Genomic DNA, 20,698 nt, shown 5'->3' with positions numbered 1-20,698 from the left:
ATTGTGGATGACATGGTCCCAAGGAACTCTTGGCTGATGGGGCGTGTGGTGGAAGTTTTGCCAGGGGCCAAAGGTCTTGTCCGGAGCGTCATGGATAAGACCAAGACCAACATCTTACAGAGACCTATCAATAAACTCTATCTGCTCCTGGAGGAAGCTGAGTGAAACACACACACAGAGCTGGAGGAAGCTGAGTGAAACACACACACAGAGCTGGAGGAAGCTGAGTGAAACACACACACAGAGCTGGAGGAAGCTGAGTGAAACACACACACAGAGCTGGAGGAAGCTGAGTGAAACACACACACAGAGCTGGAGGAAGCTGAGTGAAAACACACACAGAGCTGGAGGAAGCTGAGTGAAACACACACAGAGCTGGAGGAAGCTGAGTGAAACACACACACAGAGCTGGAGGAAGCTGAGTGAAACACACACACAGAGCTGGAGGAAGCTGAGTGAAACACACACACAGAGCTGGAGGAAGCTGAGTGAAACACACACACATAGCTGGAGGAAGCTGAGTGAAACACACACACATAGCTGGAGGAAGCTGAGTGAAACACACACACATAGCTGGAGGAAGCTGAGTGAAACACACACACAGAGCTGGAGGAAGCTGAGTGAAACACACACACAGAGCTGGAGGAAGCTGAGTGAAACACACACACAGAGCTGGAGGAAGCTGAGTGAAACACACACACAGAGCTGGAGGAAGCTGAGTGAAACACACACACAGAGCTGGAGGAAGCTGAGTGAAACACACACACAGAGCTGGAGGAAGCTGAGTGAAACACACACACAGAGCTGGAGGAAGCTGAGTGAAACACACACACAGAGCTGGAGGAAGCTGAGTGAAACACACACACAGAGCTGGAGGAAGCTGAGTGAAACACACACACAGAGCTGGAGGAAGCTGAGTGAAAACACACACAGAGCTGGAGGAAGCTGAGTGAAACACACACACAGAGCTGGAGGAAGCTGAGTGAAACACACACACAGAGCTGGAGGAAGCTGAGTGAAACACACACACAGAGCTGGAGGAAGCTGAGTGAAACACACACACATAGCTGGAGGAAGCTGAGTGAAACACACACACAGAGCTGGAGGAAGCTGAGTGAAACACACACACAGAGCTGGAGGAAGCTGAGTGAAACACACACACAGAGCTGGAGGAAGCTGAGTGAAACACACACACAGAGCTGGAGGAAGCTGAGTGAAACACACACACAGAGCTGGAGGAAGCTGAGTGAAACACACACAGAGCTGGAGGAAGCTGAGTGAAACACACACACAGAGCTGGAGGAAGCTGAGTGAAACACACACACAGAGCTGGAGGAAGCTGAGTGAAACACACACACAGAGCTGGAGGAAGCTGAGTGAAACACACACACAGAGCTGGAGGAAGCTGAGTGAAACACACACAGAGCTGGAGGAAGCTGAGTGAAACACACACACAGAGCTGGAGGAAGCTGAGTGAAACACACACACAGAGCTGGAGGAAGCTGAGTGAAACACACACACAGAGCTGGAGGAAGCTGAGTGAAACACACACACAGAGCTGGAGGAAGCTGAGTGAAACACAGAGCTCGCTCCACCTTTGAATCACGTGCACCTCAGATTGTCAGATGTCGCACTCTAGCATTTTGAGACGTCAAACTCTTGCATTGACAACACTTGAACACTTCAAATCTGGGACTGAGATCACATGTCCTATATGGGACCTTGTATATTTGTTTATAGCTATGAACCGTAATACTGCTCTGGTATAGTATGTCTTGTGTATTGGCTGTATTTTTTAATATTAAGTAATTGTTATGCATTTCACTGAAGTTAACAATTAGGGGCTGGTATGTTAGAGCCGATTTAGACATTTGTATAAAAGACAGAACATGCAGAGCTCCATGTATGTGTGTGTAAATATATGAACTATGAATGTATGTGATGAAATACTAGATGAGGAACAGCCAGACTCAGCAAGTAAGGTGAGGTTGATGAAGACAGTGAACTGTCAAAAGTCATACACCATGGCAAGACTGAGTACAGCAACAAGACACAAGGTCATTATACTGTATCAGCAAGGTCTCTCCCAGGCAGACATTTCAAGGCAGACAGGGATTTCCTGATGTGCACTCCAAGCTCTTTTGAAGAATCCCAAAGAAACAGTTAACATTTGTGACCGTAGACACAGTGGTCGGCCAAGGAAACTTACTGCAGCAGATGAAAGACACATCATGCTCACTTGCCTTTTCAATCGGAAGATGTCCAGCAGTGCCATCAGCTCAGAATTGGCAGAAAACAGTGGGACTCTGGTATATCCATCTACTGTCCGGAGAAATCTGGTCAGTAGTGGCCTTAATGGAAGACTCACGGCCAAAAAGCCATACCTCCTATATGTCAACGAGGCCAAGCAACTCAACTAGACGACACACAATTAATCTTCTCCTTTCCCCCTTCTGATGACCAGGTGGCGAATCGCATCTCTGCATGTCTGGCAGACATATCAGTGTGGATGACGGATCACCACCTCAAGCTGAACCTCAGCAAGACGGAGCTCCTCTTCCTCCCGGGGAAGGACTGCCCGTTCCATGATCTCGCCATCACGGTTGACAACTCCATTGTGTCCTCCTCCCAGAGCGCTAAGAACCTTGGCGTGATCCTGGACAACACCCTGACGTTCTCAACTAACATCAAGGCGGTGTCCCGTTCCTGTAGGTTCATGCTCTACAACATCCGCAGAGTACGACCCTGCCTCACACAGGAAGCGGCGCAGGTCCTAATCCAGGCACTTGTCATCTCCCGTCTTGATTACTGCAACTCGCTGTTGGCTGGGCTCCCTGCCTGTGCCATTAAACCCCTACAACTCATCCAGAACGCCGCAGCCCGTCTGGTGTTCAACCTTCCCAAGTTCTCTCACGTCACCCCGCTCCTCCGCTCTCTCCACTGGCTTCCAGTTGAAGCTCGCATCCGCTACAAGACCATGGTGCTTGCCTACGGAGCTGTGAGGGAACGGCACCTCAGTACCTCCAGGCTCTGATCAGGCCCTACACCCAAACAAGGGCACTGCGTTCATCCACCTCTGGCCTGCTCGCCTCCCTACCACTGAGGAAGTACAGTTCCCGCTCAGCCCAGTCAAAACTGTTCGCTGCTCTGGCCCCCAATGGTGGAACAAACTCCCTCACGACGCCAGGACAGCGGAGTCAATCACCACCTTCCGGAGACACCTGAAACCCCACCTCTTCAAGGAATACCTAGGATAGGGTAAGTAAGGGTAAGTAATCCTTCTCACCCCCCTTCTCCCCCAAAAAAGATTTAGATGCAAGTGGCTGTTCCACTGGATGTCATAAGGTGTATGCACCAATTTGTAAGTCGCTCTGGATAAGAGCATCTGCTAAATGACTTAAATGTAAATGTAAATGTAACTATGCACAAAAACACAGGAACTGGGGTGCAGAAAAATGGAAGCAGGTGCTCCGGACTAATGAGTCAAAATTGAATTATTTGGCTGTAGCAGAAGGCAGTTTGTTCACCGAAGGGCTGGAGAGCGGTACACAAATGAGTGTCTGCGGGCAACAGTGAAGCATGGTGGAGGTTCAACAGTGAAGCATGGTGGAGGTTCAACAGTGAAGCATGGTGGAGGTTCAACAGTGAATGGTGGAGGTTCCTTGAAAGTCTGAATTTCTGCAAATGGAGTTGGGGATTTAGTCAGAATTAATGGTCTCCTCAATGCTGAGAACTACAGGCAGATACTTATTCATCATGCAATGCCATCAGGGAGGCATCAGAGTGGCCTCAAATTTATTCTGCAGCATGACAACGACCCCAAAAATACAGCGAAAGTCATTAAGAACTCACTTTGCATTTAGTTCATTTTTAAATATTATCAATTAACATGTCTATTTTTGAAAGCATTCCGACTTTACAGCATTTTTTCACACCTGCCTAAAACTTTTGCACAGTACTGTATATGAATGATTTATAAAGCCAGGAACATTTAACCGTTAAGCTATTGATTATAGACCTAATTAAAATTGGAGTTTCCTTTCTCCTCACCTTTCTTAGACAATAAAGCAATGGCAGTTTTCTCGTCTCCTCATTCTGCTGCTGCCTCCACTGCATTGTTCTTAACTTTACTATTATGCACATAGCAACGTAGTCTAGGAAAAGGTGCCAATTCAACAGCGCACTGATGTATTTCAGATCCGCGGACAGCAACCACTATCCAACACGCGAGAAAGCACATTTGTTATAAAATAAAATCATTTTTATATTGTAATAAACTCAGCAAAAAAATACATTTTCCTTTTTCAGAACCCTCCCAAAGATAATTCGTAAAGATCCAAATAACTTCACAGATCTTCACTTACAATGAAGATCTGTGAACACTGTTTCCCATGCTTGTTCAATGAACCATAAACAATTAAGGAACATGCAGCTGTGGAACGGTCGTTAAAACACTAACAGCTTACAGACGGAGGCAATTAAGGTCACAGTTATGAAAACTTAGGACACTAAAGAGGCATTTCTAATGACTCTGAAAAACACCAAAAGAAAGATGCCCAGGGTCCCTGCTCATCTGCATAAACATGCCTTAGGCATGCTGCAAGGAGACATGAGGACTGCAGATGTGCCCAAGGCAATAAATTGCAATGTCTGTACAGTGAGACGCCTAAGACAGCGCTACAGGGAGACAGGACTGACAGCTGATCGTCCTCGCAGTGGCAGACCACGTGTAACAACACCTGCACAGGATCGGTAAATCCGAACATCACACCTACAGGACAGGTACAGGATGTCAACAACAACTGCCTGAGTTACACCAGGAACTCACAATCACTCCATCAGTGCTCAGACTGTTCACAATAGCCTGAGAGAGGCTGGACTGAGGGCTTGTAGGCCTGTTGTAAGGCAGGTTCTCACCAGACATCACTGACAACAACTGCTAGAATCCTGACTAGAACCAAAAAAAATTATCATATTACTCCAGTGCTAGCCTCCCGACACTGGCTTCCTGTCAAGGCAAGGGCTGATTTCAAGGTTTTACTGCTATCCTACAAAGCATTACATGGGCTTGCACCTACCTATCTCTCTGATTTGGTCCTGCCGTACATACCTACACGTACGCTACGGCCTCCTAATTGTCCCTAGAATTTCTAAGCAAACAGCTGGAGGCAGGGCTTTCTCCTATAGAGCTCCATTTTTATGGAACGGTCTGCCTACCCATGTGAAAGACGCAGACTTGGTCTCAACATTTAAGTCTTTACTGAAGACTCATCTCTTCAGTGGGTCATATGATTGAGTGTAGTCTGGCCCAGGAGTGTGAAGGTGAACGCAAAGGCTCTGGAGCAACGAACCGCCCTTGCTGTCTCTGCCTGGCCGGTTCCCTTCTTTCCACTGGGTTTCTCTGCCTCTAACCCTATTACAGGGGCTGAGTCACTGGCTTACTAGGGCTCTTTCGTACCGTCCCAAGGAGGGGGGCGTCACTTGAGTGGGTTGAGTCACTGATGTGATCTTCCTGTCTGGGCTGTGATGGGGCCACAGTGTCTCCTGACCACTCCGGTCTCAGCCTCCAGCATTTATGCTGCAGTAGTTTATGTGTCAGGGGGCTAGGGTCAGTTTGTTATATCTGGAGTACTTCTCCTGTCCTATCCAGTATCCGGCGTGACTTTAGTCTCGACAGACCTGTCTGTCTGTCTGTCTGTCTGTCTGTCTGTCTGTCTGTCTGTCTGTCTCTCTCTCTCTGTCTGTCTGTCTGTCTCTCTCTCTGTCTGTCTCTCTCTCTCTCTGTCTCTCTCTCTCTCTGTCTGTCTGTCTCGACCTCTCTCTGTCTGTCTGTCTCGACCTCTCTCTGTCTGTCTGTCTCGACCTCTCTCTGTCTGTCTGTCTCGACCTCTCTCTGTCTGTCTGTCTCGACCTCTCTCTGTCTGTCTGTCTCGACCTCTCTCTGTCTGTCTGTCTCGACCTGTCTCTGTCTGTCTGTCTCGACCTCTCTCGACACCTATCTCTCGACACCTCTCTCTCGACACCTCTCTCTCGACACCTCTCTCTCGACACACCTCTCTCGACACCTCTCTCTCGACACCTCTCTCTCGACCTCTCTCGACCTCTCTCGACCTCTCTCGACCTCTCTCGACCTCTCTCGACCTCTCTCGACCTCTCTCGACCTCTCTCTCTCTCGACCTCTCTCTCTCTCGACCTCTCTCTCTCTCTCGACCTCTCTCTCTCTCTCGACCGACCTCTCTCTCTCGGCCGACCTCTCTCTCTCGACCGACCTCTCTCTCTCTCGACCTCTCTCTCTCTCTCTCGACCGACCTCTCTCTCTCTCTCGACCGACCTCCTCTCTCTCGACCTCTCTCTCTCTCTCGACCGACCTCTCTCTCTCTCGACTCGACCTCTCTCTCTCTCTCGACCGACCTCTCTCTCTCTCTCGACCGACCTCTCTCTCTCTCTCGACCGACCTCTCTCTCTCTCGACCGACCTCCCTCTCTCTCGACCGACCTCCCTCTCTCTCTCTCTCTCTCTCTCTACCGACCGACCTCTCTCTCTCTCTCGACCGACCGACCTCTCTCTCTCTCTCTCGACCGCCCTCTCTCTCTCTCTCTCTCCCTCTCTCTCTCTCTCGACCGACCTCTCTCTCTCGACCTCCCTCTCTCGACCTCTCCTCTCTCGACCGACCTCTCTCGACCGACCTCTCTCTCTCTCTCTCTCGACCGACCTCTCTCTCTCTCTCTCGACCGACCTCTCTCTCTCTCTCTCTCTCGACCGACCTCTCTCTCTCTCTCTCTCGACCGACCTCTCTCTCTCTCTCTCTCGACCGACCTCTCTCTCTCGACCTACCTCTCTCTCTCGACCTACCTCTCTCTCTCGACCTACCTCTCTCTCTCGACCTACCTCTCTCTCTCGACCTACCTCTCTCTCTCGACCTACCTCTCTCTCTCGACCTACCTCTCTCTCTCGACCGACCTCTCTCTCTCGACCGACCTCTCTCTCTCGACCGACCTCTCTCTCTCGACCGACCTCTCTCTCTCGACCTACCTCTCTCTCTCTCTCGACCTACCTCTCTCTCTCTCTCGACCTACCTCTCTCTCTCTCTCGACCTACCTCTCTCTCTCTCTCGACCTACCTCTCTCTCTCTCTCGACCTACCTCTCTCTCTCTCTCGACCTACCTCTCTCTCTCTCGACCGACCTCTCTCTCTCTCGACCTACCTCTCTCTCTCTCTCGACCTCTCTCTCTCTCTCTCTCGACTCTCTCTCTCTCTCTCGACCCTCTCTCTCTCTCTCGACCGACCTCTCTCTCTCTCTCGACCGACCTCTCTCTCTCTCTCTCGACCGCCCTCTCTCTCTCTCTCGACCGCTCTCTCTCTCTCGACCGACCTCTCTCTCTCTCTCGACCGACCTCTCTCTCTCTCGACCGACCTCCCTCCCTCTCTCTCGACCGACCTCCCTCTCTCTCTCTCTACCGACCGACCTCTCTCTCTCTCGACCGACCGACCCTCTCTCTCTCTCTCTCTCGACCGACCTCTCTCTCTCTCTCTCGACCTCTCTCTCTCTCGACCGACCTCTCTCTCTCGACCGACCTCTCTCGACCGACCTCTCTCGACCGACCTCTCTCGACCTCTCTCTCTCTCTCTCTCTCTCGACCGACCTCTCTCTCTCTCTCTCTCTCTCGACCGACCTCTCTCTCTCTCTCTCTCTCTCTCTCTCGACCTACCTCTCTCTCTCTCTCTCTCTCGACCTACCTCTCTCTCTCGACCGACCTCTCTCTCTCGACCGACCTCTCTCTCTCGACCGACCTCTCTCTCTCGACCGACCTCTCTCTCTCGACCGACCTCTCTCTCTCGACCTACCTCTCTCTCTCTCTCGACCTACCTCTCTCTCTCTCTCGACCTACCTCTCTCTCTCTCTCGACCTACCTCTCTCTCTCTCTCGACCTACCTCTCTCTCTCTCGACCTACCTCTCTCTCTCTCTCGACCTACCTCTCTCTCTCTCTCGACCTCCCTCTCTCTCTCTCTCGACCTACCTCTCTCTCTCTCTCGACCTACCTCTCTCTCTCTCTCGACCGACCTCTCTCTCTCTCTCGACCCACCTCTCTCTCTCTCTCGACCTACCTCTCTCTCTCTCTCTCGCCCTACCTCTCTCTCTCTCTCGACCGACCTCTCTCTCTCTCTCGACCGACCTCTCTCTCTCGACCTCTCTCTCTCTCTCGACCTACCTCTCGACCTACCTCTCTCTCTCGACCTACCTCTCTCTCTCGACCTACCTCTCTCTCTCGACCTACCTCTCTCTCTCGACCTACCTCTCTCTCTCGACCTACCTCTCTCTCTCGACCTATCTCTCTCTCTCTCTCGACCGACCTCTCTCTCTCTCTCGACCTCTCTCTCTCTCTCGACCTACCTCTCTCTCGACCTACCTCTCTCTCGACCTACCTCTCTCTCTCTCGACCGACCTCTCTCTCTCTCTCTCTCTCTCTCTCGACCGACCTCTCTCTCTCGACCTCTCTCTCTCTCTCGACCGACCTCTCTCTCTCTCTCGACCGACCTCTCTCTCTCTCTCGACCGACCTCTCTCTCTCTCTCGACCGACCTCTCTCTCTCTCTCTCGACCGACCTCTCTCTCTCTCTCGACCGACCCACTCTCTCTCTCTCGACCGACCGACCTCTCTCTCTCGACCGACCGACCTCTCTCTCTCGACCGACCGACCTCTCTCTCTCGACCGACCGACCTCTCTCTCTCTCTCGACCGACCTCGCTCTCTCTCTCTCTCTCTCGACCGACCTCTCTCTCTCGACCTCTCTCTCTCGACCTCTCTCTCTCTCTCGACCGACCTCTCTCTCTCGACCGACCGACCTCTCTCTCTCGACCGACCTCTCTCTCGACCGGCCGACCTCTCGACCGACCGACCTCTCTCTCTCGACCGACCTCTCTCTCTCGACCGACCTCTCTCTCTCGACCCGACCTCTCTCTCTCGACCGACCTCTCTCTCTCGACCGACCGACCTCTCTCTCGACCGACCGACCTCTCTCTCGACCGACCGACCTCTCTCTCGACCGACCCGACCTCTCTCTCGACCGACCTCTCTCTCTCTCGACCTCTCTCGGCCGACCTCTCTCTCTCGACCGACCTCTCTCGACCTCTCTCTCTCGACCGACCTCTCTCTCGACCGACCTCTCTCTCGACCGACCTCTCTCTCTCGACCGACCGACCTCTCTCTCTCGACCGACCTCCCTCTCTCTCTCGACCGACCGACCCTCTCTCTCTCGACCGACCGACCTCTCTCTCTCTCGACCGACCTCTCTCTCTCGACCTCCTCTCTCTCTCGACCGACCTCTCTCTCTCGACCGACCTCTCTCTCTCGACCGACCTCTCTCTCTCGACCGACCCTCTCTCTCTCTCGACCGACCTCTCTCTCTCTCGACCGACCTCTCTCTCTCTCGACCGACCTCTCTCTCTCTCGACCGACCTCTCTCTCTCTCGACCTCTCTCTCTCTCTCTCGACCGACCTCTCTCTCTCTCGGCCGACCTCTCTCTCTCTCGACCGACCTCTCTCTCTCTCTCGACCGACCTCTCTCTCTCTCTCGACCGACCTCTCTCTCTCGACCGACCGACCTCTCTCTCTCGACCGACCTCTCTCTCTCTCTCTCTCTCTCGACCGACCTCTCTCTCTCTCTCTCTCTCTCTCTCGACCGACCTCTCTCTCTCGACCGACCTCTCTCTCTCGACCGACCCTCTCTCTCTCTCTCTCTCTCGACCTCTCTCTCTCTCTCTCTCTCTCTCTCGACCGACCTCTCTCTCTCTCTCTCTCTCGACCGACCTCTCTCTCTCTCTCTCTCGACCCGACCTCTCTCTCTCTCGACCGACCCTCTCTCTCTCTCGACCGACCTCTCTCTCTCTCTCTCTCGACCGACCTCTCTCTCTCTCTCTCGACCGACCTCTCTCTCTCGACCGACCCTCTCTCTCTCTCTCGGCCGACCTCTCTCTCGACCCTCTCTCTCTCTCTCTCTCGACCTCTCTCTCTCTCGACCTCCTCTCTCTCTCTCGACCTCTCTCTCTCTCTCGACCTCTCTCTCTCTCGACCGACCTCTCTCTCTCTCTCGACCGACCTCTCTCTCTCGACCGACCTCTCTCTCTCGACCGACCTCTCTCTCTCGACCGACCTCTCTCTCTCGACCGACCTCTCTCTCTCGACCGACCTCTCTCTCTCTCGACCGACCTCTCTCTCTCTCTCGACCGACCTCTCTCTCTCTCGACCGACCTCCCTCTCTCTCGACCGACCTCCTCTCTCTCGACCGACCTCCCTCTCTCTCTCGACCGACCTCCCTCTCTCTCGACCGACCTCCCTCTCTCGACCGACCTCCCTCCTCTCTCTCTCTCTCTCTCTCTCTGCATGCTGGGAGTGATTGGTGCATGCTGGGAATTGTTTGAGTGAAGGAGTGCGTGTGTTGTGGAGAGTTAGATATTCACAACTTTCTTTCGGTTTTCTATTTCTTGGTGGCATTTTGTTTTGGTGCATGATTAACGTTATTATTTTTTTTGTGTGGTAGAATTAAGTGTTTTGTTTTGCGTATCAGAATTACCCAGATTTTGGCGGGGATGGCAGCCCGAATGGGGATGCCGTCCCTGTCACTTCGGCACGGCTTTAGGTGTGTTACTGAAGCTGCTGTCACGGTGGAGGAGTTTCTGGTCGCCGTAGGAGAGAAGGTAGGATATGAGAATATCGCTTATGCATCTCGGATGAATAAAGCTGTGGTGGTATTTCTTAAAGAAGAGTGTCTGGTAGATCGTATGGTTGAGCATGGTGTACTTCTTAAAGGAATGTTTATTCAAGTTCGCCGCTTTTTCCCCGTCAACAAGGGTAACGATTTCAAATGTACCACCGTTTATTCCAAATGAGCTATTGGAGGCGCGAGTTACTGCGCTTTGGGAAGTTCGCCAGTTCAATTAAGGTTGTCCCGTTGGGTTGCAAACACCCGGCGTTGAAACAGGTAATGTCATTTCGGCGACAGGTGTTTATGTTTTGGACTCACCGGAGCAGACTTTAGAGTTATCGTTTAAAATCAAGTATGACAACAGATTGTATATGGTTTATGCTAGTACGGGTAATCAACGGTGTTTTGAGTGTGGAGAGTTTGGTCATAAGCGACATGCTTGCCCGAAAAGGGAGAAGGCAGAGGGAGGGGCACAGGTGGTTATCGTAACGCCTGGGCCCGCTGATGTAGGGAGAGGTGAGCTGACAGCGGTAGAGCAGCCACAAGCACCTGTTGCTGAGGAACAAGTTATCCTTGTTGAGGGCACGGGGTTGCAACTTGTATTAGAAGGTAATGTTATGCAGCAGAAAAATATTGTTGTAGAAGGTAAGGATGTATCTGAAGAGCCAGTTCCTCAGACTGGTGAGCAGGTGCCCAGTATGAGTGCTGGGGTAAAGGAGGGGTTCATGTGGAGCTAGGCTCCCAGGGAGTGGAGGAGATGCCCACTACGAGTGCTGGGGTTCATGTAGAGCTAGGCTCCCAGGTAGTGGAGGAGTTGTCCATTATGAGTAATGAGGTACAAGAGGGTTTTCATGTGGAGCTAAGCTCTCAGGTAGTGGAGGAGATTCCCACTACGAGTGCTGGGGTTCATGTGGAGCTAGGCTCCCAGTTAATGGAGGAGATGCCCACTATGAGTAGTGATGTTCAGGTGGGGCTAGTCTCCCAGGTAGTGGAGGAGATGCTTGGTACAGTGATGAGGTGCAAGTGGGGAGTGTTGAAAGGGATGAGGTAGAGGGGAGTCAGTTGTCTGTGGTCTCAGCTGAGGAGGATCAAGAGAAGGATATGGATATCTCGTTAGATATGACAGCTGATGGCGAGGACTCAGTTTATGATCTAGAGGAGGTAAATGAGTTTCTGGATCAGACTTTTGGGAAATCTGTCAAATTGGCAGATTATTTTGATGTTGATAAGTTTGTGAGGTCAGCTGTGGTGTTACAGAAGACGGTGGGGTTAGACCAGCTGAGTGAGAAGAAGCGGTTTCGCTTGAGGAAATTTATTACTGCTGTTGCAGCAGCAAAAGGTGGTGGGAAACGTGTTCAGGTTAAGAGAAGAAAAAAGAATAATGATGATGATCATGCCTCATAGGGTGTCTTTTTTCTTGTTGGTTTCTCTGTGGGCTCTTCTGCTTTTCTTTTCTCTTTTCTATATGGAAGTACTAAGGGTAGGTTCTCTTAATATTAATGGGGAAGGGACAGGAATAAGAGGGCTTGGGTTTTAGAAGTAATAAAACAGAAAAGGCTTAATGTAGTTTTCCTACAGGAGACACATAGTGATGAGGAAAATGAGGTTGACTGGGGTATGTGGTGGGAGGGGCAGCATGTACTCAGTCATGGCACTAATTTCAGTACTGGGGTGGCAATCTTGTTTTCCTCAGGCTTAGGGGTGACTGTTGTATCTACAACAGAGATTGTCAAGGGTCGGGCTTTATTGGTCAAGGTGGATGTTATGGGGTTTTTGTTTGTTTTTTGAATGTTTATGCTCCTAATGAGGGTACAGAGCGTATTGCTGTTTTTGATCAGATAAAGGAAACCTTAAGACAGTGTGATCAAGAGGGTGTATGGTTTTAGGGGTGACTGGAATTGTACAGTGGATTTTACTGTTGATCGCACCGCTGAAGAACCTCACCTGCGGTCAGCCACTTGCCTGTCTGGCCTATTAAATGAGTTTGAGCTTTCTGATGTGTGGAGAGTAAGGAATGCAAAAGTTAGGCAGTACACATGGCTAAAAATTAATGAAGGTCGTGTCAGTGCAGCAGGTTAGACAGGTTGTATGTATCTGAGCAATACTGTAGTAGGGTTGGAAGGTGTGCCATTACTCCTGTGGGATTTTCTGATCATCATGTTGTTTCTGTTGATATTCACATGTCCTGTCCACGAAGGTCATCACCTTACTGGTATTTTAATGTTAAATTGTTACATGATGTCATGTTTTGTGACAGGTTTGTGTTGTTTTGGGAAAAATGGAGGGTTATAAAGGGAATTTTGAGTCCTTGAGACAATGGTGGGAGGTTGGGAAGGCCCAAATACGAGTTTTTGTCAACAGTATACTGCTCTGTCTCAAACTGAAGTTAAAGAGACTATCAAGGCCCTTGAACAGGATATCAAGTCTATTGAATTGAAGCTGCTCACTCAGAACGACCCTGGACTAGTCATGAACTTACAGGACAAGAGACATGAACTGAGGTCGTTTCTGCATGAAAGAGTGAAGGGTGCCTTGATTAGGTCTCGTTTCGCTTCCTCAAGGATATGGATGCTCCCAGTGCTTTTTTAACCTCGGACAGTCGACGTTACAACGTAAACAGATGGTCTGCCTTCGTCTCCCTGATGGGAAGGTGACTACGGATGATATTGAAATGCGTCAACATGCCGTGGATTTCTACTCTGTCCTCTATAAGGCGGAGGATTGTGACTCTCTGTGTACTGAACAGTTGTTACATGGTCTTCCTCAATTGGGACCTGAGCAGAGAGTCGTATTGGATGCTGACATTACACTGCAGGAGCTGTCCACAGCAGTTATGCAGCTCTCATCAGGCCGAGCCCCTGGCATCGATGGTTTACCATCTGAGTTCTATAAGCACTTTTGGGGTCTATTGGGGAGGATTTTTATGAAGTGCTGTGTGAATCTTTTCATGAGGGTTCTCTTCCTGTATCTTGTCAACGTGCGGTGCTTTCACTGTTGCCAAAAAGGGGATTTGGCTCTCATAAAAAATTGGAGACCTGTTGCTTTGCTGTGCGCAGAATACAAAATTGTTTCTAAATGTCTCTCAAACAGGTTGAAAGAGTATCTGGGACTGTTGATCCACAAGGACCAGTCTTACTGTGTACCTGATCGCTCTATTGTTGACAACTTGTTTATAATAAGAGATGTTTTAGACATTTGTAAACTGTCTGATGTAAATGTGGGTTTACTTTCGTTAGATCAGGAGAAGGCTTTTGATCGTGTGGACCACCAGTACTTGTTTAAAACAATGAAAGCCTTTGGGTTTGGGGATGTTTTTCTGTCATGGGTGAATTTACTGTATGCTGGAGCCTCGTGTATGGTGAAGGTGGGTGGTGGTTTAAGTTGCCCCATCCCTGTCCAAAGGGGCATCAGGCAGGGATGCCCAATTTCAGGGCAGTTATATAGTCTGGCGATTGAACCAATGCTTTGTTTTTTAAGAGCGAAGCTTACTGGTTTCTCTGTGCCAGGTGTAATGAAGGGTCCCACGATAGCACTCTCTGCGTATGCAGATGACGTGATAGTTTTTATTACAGGGGTGAGGATGTTAAGGTTCTCTCAAACACTTTAAAGGTGTATGAGGGGGCCTCCTCAGCTAGAGTCAATTGGGGAAAGAGTGAAGCGCTGTGGGCAGGTCGGCTTCAAGCGGGTCCACTCCAAGGTTACCAGGGGGCTTCAGTGGGGCAGAGATGGGATGAAGACTTTGGGGGTTTTTCTAGGCTCTGATGTCTTTCAGAAAAAGAACTGGGAGGGTGTATTGGAGAAAGTGTGTGCCAGACTGTCAAGATGGAAATGGTTGCTACCCCAGCTGTCTTATAGGGGAAGGGTCCTGGTAGCTAATAATCTTGCTGCCTCTACCCTGTGGCACAGGCTAATGATTTTGCAGCCACCAAAGGGTCTGATACAAGAGCTTCAGAGGACCCTTGTCAATTTCTTCTGGTCTGGACAACACTGGATCAAAGCTGCAGCCCTGTACCTGCCACTGCACGAGGGTGGGCAAGGCCTGGTGGACATTTCTTCTAGGATCATGGCTTTCCGGCTCCAAGCAGCCCAGAGATTGTTGTACAGAGACTGTTCGAGCTGGGCTGAAACAGCCTACACATTGATGAGGAGAGCGGGCTGTTTGGGCTTAGACAAGCATCTTTTCCTCTTAAAGCTGGAGGGGGGTGATTTGACTGGCCTGACTCCATTTTATGAGTCTGTTATGCAGGCTTGGAGAGTCTTTGTCAAGTCCCGTAAGGCCTGCACGCCACCAGGGATGTGGCTTTTGAAGAGCCTCTTTTTCACAACACTGCCATCCAGTCCCGTGTTCTGGGTTCAGCTAGCCTACGTTCATGCCTGTTAGGCGTGGGGTGTACCAAGCTGGGTCATCTGATGCGGAGCAGGAGCAGATCGTTGGAGGAGCTGGGAGAAAGAGCGGGGATCCGATCATCTCGCCTACTGAGGAAGGTCGTCGATGAGGTCTGCGACTCGTTGCCAGTGCCTCATCTGCAGTATGTGACTGACACTTCCAATTCTGATCGGTGGAAGGAGGGTCTGGATTATGTGTTCCCTGCACTGATTGTTAGTGCTGCGATAGGGGCATTTGAAGAGGACGTGGGGATGCTGCTTTCCTTCGATACCCCGGAGCTGGGGAGTTCAAGGAGGTGGGAAAGAAGGCCATGTACAGAACATGTGTAAAGGTGTCCCATGCCTCTTCCCTGGAAGGGGTAAAATCGACGAGGTGGGCGGATGTGCTTGGTCCAGGTGCCTCTCCAAAAGGCTGTTGGCGATCATTATATAAACTGCCTATTGATAAGAGGACAGCTGACCTCCAATGGAGGATAATACATGGAGCTATAGCCACTAACATGCATCTGGTACACCTGGACCCTACTGTTGGGGAGGGGTGTCCATTCTGTGCTGAGTCTGAATCTCTGCCACATCTGTTTTTACTGTGTCCCAGGTTGGTTGGGATGATTCAACTGATCACTGATTGGTTCTCAACGTTGGGAGAGGTTTTCTCTTCCCAACTGTATATATTTGGGCCAAAGTACAGGTTCAGTCAAAGGGTGTAGTTGTGTTGCTTAATTTTCTGTTAGGGGCAGCAAAATTAGCGATATGGAAGACCCAAAGAACAGTATTCGGGGACAGGGGTCTGTGGATGTGGTGGGAATGCTGGAGGGAATGTTGGCAGCGAGACTAAGGGTTGAGTTTGCATATTATAAACTTGTCAACAATATCGATCTGTTTTTGAGTATATGGGGTATTCAGAGGCTGTTGTGTGTAGTTACTGTGGAGGAGGAATTGGAGTTGTGTTTTTAATTGATGTGTAACTGTGGTTTTGTATGAGTTTTTATTGTGTGGTGGGCCCCCAGACCCAATAAAGTATTTAAAACTCAAACTCTCTCTCTCTCTCTCTCTCTCGACCGACCTCTCTCTCTCTCTCTCGACCGACCTCTCTCTCGACCTCTCTCTCTCGACCTCTCTCTCTCGACCGACCTCTCTCGACCGACCTCTCTCGACCGACCTCTCTCGACCGACCTCTCTCGACCGACCTCTCTCGACCGACCTCTCTCGACCGACCTCTCTCGACCGACCTCTCTCGACCGACCTCTCTCTCTCTCTCTCTCGACCTCTCTCTCTCGACCGACCTCTCTCTCTCTCTCTCTCGACCTCTCTCTCTCTCTCTCTCTCTCTCTCTCTCTCTCTCTCTCTCTCGACCGACCGACCTCTCTCTCGACCGACCGACCTCTCTCTCTCTCTCTCGACCTCTCTCTCTCTCTCGACCTCTCTCTCTCTCTCGACCGACCTCTCTCTCTCTCGACCGACCTCTCTCTCTCGACCGACCTCTCTCTCTCGACCGACCTCTCTCTCTCGACCGACCTCTCTCTCTCGACCGACCCCTCTCTCTCGACCGACCCCTCTCTCTCGACCGACCTCTCTCTCTCTCTCTCTCTCGACCTCTCTCTCTCTCTCTCGACCTCTCTCTCTCTCGACCGACCTCTCTCTCGACCGACCTCTCTCTCTCTCTCGACCGACCTCTCTCTCTCTCGACCGACCTCTCTCTCTCTCTCGACCGACCTCTCTCTCGACCTCTCTCTCTCTCGACCGACCTCTCTCTCTCTCTCGACCGACTCTCTCTCTCTCTCGACCGACCTCTCTCTCGACCGACCTCTCTCTCGACCGACCTCTCTCTCTCTCGACCGACCTCTCTCTCTCTCTCTCTCGACCTCTCTCTCTCTCTCTCTCTCGACCTCTCTCTCTCTCGACCGACCTACCTCTCTCTCTCGACCTACCTCTCTCTCTCGGCCGACCTCTCTCTCTCGACCGACCTCTCTCTCTCGACCGGCCTCTCTCTCTCTCGACCGACCTCTCTCTCTCTCTCGACCGACCTCTCTCTCTCTCGACCGACCTCTCTCTCTCTCGACCGACCTCTCTCTCTCTCGACCTACTCTCTCTCTCTCGACCTACCTCTCTCTCTCTCGACCTACCTCTCTCTCTCGACCTACCTCTCTCTCTCGACCTACCTCTCTCTCTCTCGACCGACCTCTCTCTCGACCTACCTCTCTCTCGACCTACCTCTCTCTCTCTCTCGACCGACCTCTCTCTCTCTCTCTCTCGACCTCTCTCTCTCTCGACCGACCTCTCTCTCTCGACCTACCTCTCTCTCTCTCTCTCTCGACCGACCTCTCTCTCTCGACCTACCTCTCTCTCTCGACCTACCTCTCTCTCTCGACCTACCTCTCTCTCTCGACCTACCTCTCTCTCTCGACCTACCTCTCTCTCTCGACCTACCTCTCTCTCTCTCTCGACCGACCTCTCTCTCTCTCTCGACCGACCTCTCTCTCTCGACCGACCGACCTCTCTCTCTCGACCGACCGACCTCTCTCTCTCTCTCTCTCTCTCGACCGACCTCTCTCTCTCTCTCGACCGACCTCTCTCTCTCGACCGACCTCGCTCTCTCGACCGACCTCTCTCTCTCTCTCTCTCGACCGACCTCTCTCTCTCTCGACCTACTCTCTCTCTCTCGACCTACCTCTCTCTCTCTCTCGACCTCTCTCTCTCTCTCGACCGACCTCTCTCTCGACCGACTCTCTCTCTCTCTCTCTCGCCGACCTCTCTCTCTCTCTCGACCTACCTCTCTCTCTCTCGACCGACTCTCCTCTCTCTCTCTCTCTCTCTCGACCGACCTCTCTCTCTCGACCGACCTCTCTCTCGACCGACCTCTCTCTCTCGACCGACCTCTCTCTCTCTCTCGACCTCTCTCTCTCTCGACCTCTCTCTCTCTCGACCTCTCTCTCTCTCGACCTCTCTCTCTCTCGACTCTCTCTCTCTCTCTCTCTCTCTCTCTCGACCGACCTCTCTCTCTCTCGACCGACTCTCTCTCTCTCGACCGACCTCTCTCTCTCTCTCGACCGACCCTCTCTCTCTCGACCGACCTCTCTCTCTCTCGACCGACCTCTCTCTCTCTCGACCGACCTCTCTCTCTCTCGACCGACCTACCTCTCTCTCTCGACCGGCCTCTCTCTCGACCGACCTCTCTCTCTCGACCGACCTCTCTCTCTCTCGACCGACTCCTCTCTCTCTCTCTCTCTCGACCGACCGACCTCTCTCTCTCGACCGACCGACCTCTCTCTCTCGACCGACCTCTCTCTCGACCGACCTCTCTCTCTCTCTCTCTCTCTCGACCCTCTCTCTCTCTCTCTCGACCTCTCTCTCTCTCTCTCTCTCTCTCGACCGACCTCTCTCTCTCTCTCTCTCTCTCTCTCTCGACCGACCTCTCTCTCTCTCTCTCTCTCTCGACCGACCTCTCTCTCTCTCTCTCTCTCTCTCGACCGACCTCTCTCTCTCTCTCTCGACCGACCTCTCTCTCTCTCTCGACCGCCCTCTCTCTCTCTCTCGACCGCCCTCTCTCTCTCTCTCTCTCTCTCTCTCTCGACCCTCTCTCTCGACCGACCTCTCTCTCTCGACCGACCTCTCTCTCTCTCTCGACCGACCTCTCTCTCTCGACCGACCTCTCTCTCTCGACCGACCTCTCTCTCTCGACCGACCTCTCTCTCTCTCGACCGACCTCTCTCTCTCTCGACCGACCTCTCTCTCTCTCGACCGACCTCTCTCTCTCTCGACCGACCTCTCTCTCTCTCGACCGACCTCTCTCTCTCTCGACCGACCTCTCTCTCTCTCGACCGACCTCTCTCTCTCTCGACCGACCTCTCTCTCGACCGACCCCGACCTCTCTCTCTCGACCGACCTCTCTCTCTCGACCGATCTCTCTCTCTCGACCTCTCTCTCTCTCTCGACCGACCCTCTCTCTCTCTCGACCGACCTCTCTCTCTCGACCGACCTCTCTCTCTCTCTCTCTCTCTCTCGACCGACCTCTCTCTCTCTCTCTCTCTCTCTCTCGACCGACCTCTCTCTCTCTCTCTCTCTCTCTCTCGACCGCCTCTCTCTCTCTCTCTCTCTCTCTCTCTCGACCGACCTCTCTCTCTCTCTCTCTCTCTCTCGACCGACCTCTCTCTCTCTCTCTCTCTCTCTCGGCCGACCTCTCTCTCTCTCGACCGACCTCTCTCTCTCTCTCTCGACCGACCTCTCTCTCTCTCGACCTACCTCTCTCTCTCGACCTACCTCTCTCTCTCGACCGACCTCTCTCTCTCTCGACCGACCTCTCTCTCTCTCGACCGACCCTCTCTCTCTCTCGACCGACCCTCTCTCTCTCTCGACCGACCTCTCTCTCTCTCGACCGACCTCTCTCTCTCTCGACCGACCTCTCTCTCTCTCGACCGACCTCTCTCTCTCTCGACCGACCTCTCTCTCTCGACCGACCTCTCTCTCTCGACCGACCTCTCTCTCTCGACCGATCTCTCTCTCTCGACCGACCTCTCTCTCTCGACCGACCTCTCTCTCTCTCGACCGACCTCTCTCTCTCGACCGACCTCTCTCTCTCTCTCTCTCTCTCGACCGACCTCTCTCTCTCTCTCTCTCTCTCGACCGACCTCTCTCTCTCTCTCTCTCTCTCTCGACCGACCTCTCTCTCTCTCTCTCTCTCTCTCGACCGACCTCTCTCTCTCTCTCTCTCTCTCGACCGACCTCTCTCTCTCTCTCTCTCTCTCTCGACCGACCTCTCTCTCTCTCTCTCGACCGACCTCTCTCTCTCTCTCTCGACCGACTCTCTCTCTCTCTCTCGACCTACCTCTCTCTCTCGACCTACCTCTCTCTCTCGACCTACCTCTCTCTCTCGACCTACCTCTCTCTCTCGACCTACCTCTCTCTCTCGACCTACCTCTCTCTCGACCTACCTCTCTCTCTCGACCTACCTCTCTCTCTCGACCTACCTCTCTCTCTCGACCTACCTCTCTCTCTCGACCTACCTCTCTCTCTCGACCGACCTCTCTCTCTCTCTCGACCGCCCTCTCTCTCTCTCTCTCTCTCTCTCTCGCCCTCTCTCTCTCGACCGACCTCTCTCTCTCGACCGACCTCTCTCTCTCGACCGACCTCTCTCTCTCGCCCGACCTCTCTCGACCTCTCTCGACCTCTCTCTCTCTCGACCTCTCTCTCTCTCGACCTCTCTCGACCTCTCTCTCTCTCTCTCTCGACCTCTCTCCTCTCTCGACCTCTCTCTCTCTCTCGACCGACCTCTCTCTCTCTCGACCGACTCTCTCTCTCTCTCTCGACCGACCTCTCTCTCTCTCGACCGACCTCTCTCTCTCTCTCGACCGACCTCTCTCTCTCTCGACCGACCTCTCGACCGACCTCTCTCTCTCGACCGACCTCTCTCTCTCGACCGACCTCTCTCTCTCGACCGACCTCTCTCTCTCGACCGACCTCTCTCTCTCGACCGACCTCTCTCTCTCGACCGACCTCTCTCTCGACCGACCTCTCTCTCTCGACCGACCTCTCTCTCTCTCTCTCTCTCGACCGACCTCTCTCTCTCTCGACCGACCGACCTCTCTCTCTCTCTCTCTCTCTCTCGACCTCTC

General features: G+C 52.3%; 1 protein-coding gene and 2 long non-coding RNA genes across 15 annotated transcripts in view; all 3 read right to left on the bottom strand.

The window, feature by feature from the left end:
* The window catches only part of LOC118387351 (endophilin-B2), an 88,374-nt gene that overhangs the window by 6,989 nt on the left and 60,687 nt on the right, over window positions 1-20,698 (bottom strand). The window lies entirely within an intron of this gene.
* On the bottom strand, window positions 3,338-6,260 carry LOC127931750 (uncharacterized). Of its 3 annotated transcripts, XR_008142821.1 has the most exons (4): window positions 6,080-6,260; window positions 5,984-6,037; window positions 5,816-5,935; window positions 3,338-5,771 (listed from the first exon to the last, which is right to left on the bottom strand). It is a non-coding gene; the product is annotated as an uncharacterized LOC127931750 (long non-coding RNA). The 3 variants fall into 3 exon arrangements; XR_008142822.1 differs by having other exon boundaries at window positions 5,766-5,911; XR_008142820.1 differs by lacking the exon at window positions 3,338-5,771 and having other exon boundaries at window positions 5,784-5,935.
* LOC127931749 (uncharacterized) lies at window positions 6,692-20,678 on the bottom strand. Of its 9 annotated transcripts, none has more exons than XR_008142811.1 (7): window positions 20,504-20,678; window positions 20,054-20,151; window positions 17,409-17,516; window positions 8,494-8,581; window positions 8,020-8,063; window positions 7,828-7,933; window positions 6,692-7,168 (listed from the first exon to the last, which is right to left on the bottom strand). It is a non-coding gene; the product is annotated as an uncharacterized LOC127931749 (long non-coding RNA). The 9 variants fall into 9 exon arrangements; XR_008142812.1 differs by having other exon boundaries at window positions 17,409-17,538; window positions 20,072-20,151; XR_008142813.1 differs by having other exon boundaries at window positions 17,409-17,538; window positions 20,108-20,151.

The sequence above is a fragment of the Oncorhynchus keta genome, chromosome 9 (assembly GCF_023373465.1).
Source record: "Oncorhynchus keta strain PuntledgeMale-10-30-2019 chromosome 9, Oket_V2, whole genome shotgun sequence".
NCBI lineage: Eukaryota > Metazoa > Chordata > Actinopteri > Salmoniformes > Salmonidae > Oncorhynchus > Oncorhynchus keta.
This window is presented reverse-complemented; position numbering and strand designations above follow the sequence as displayed.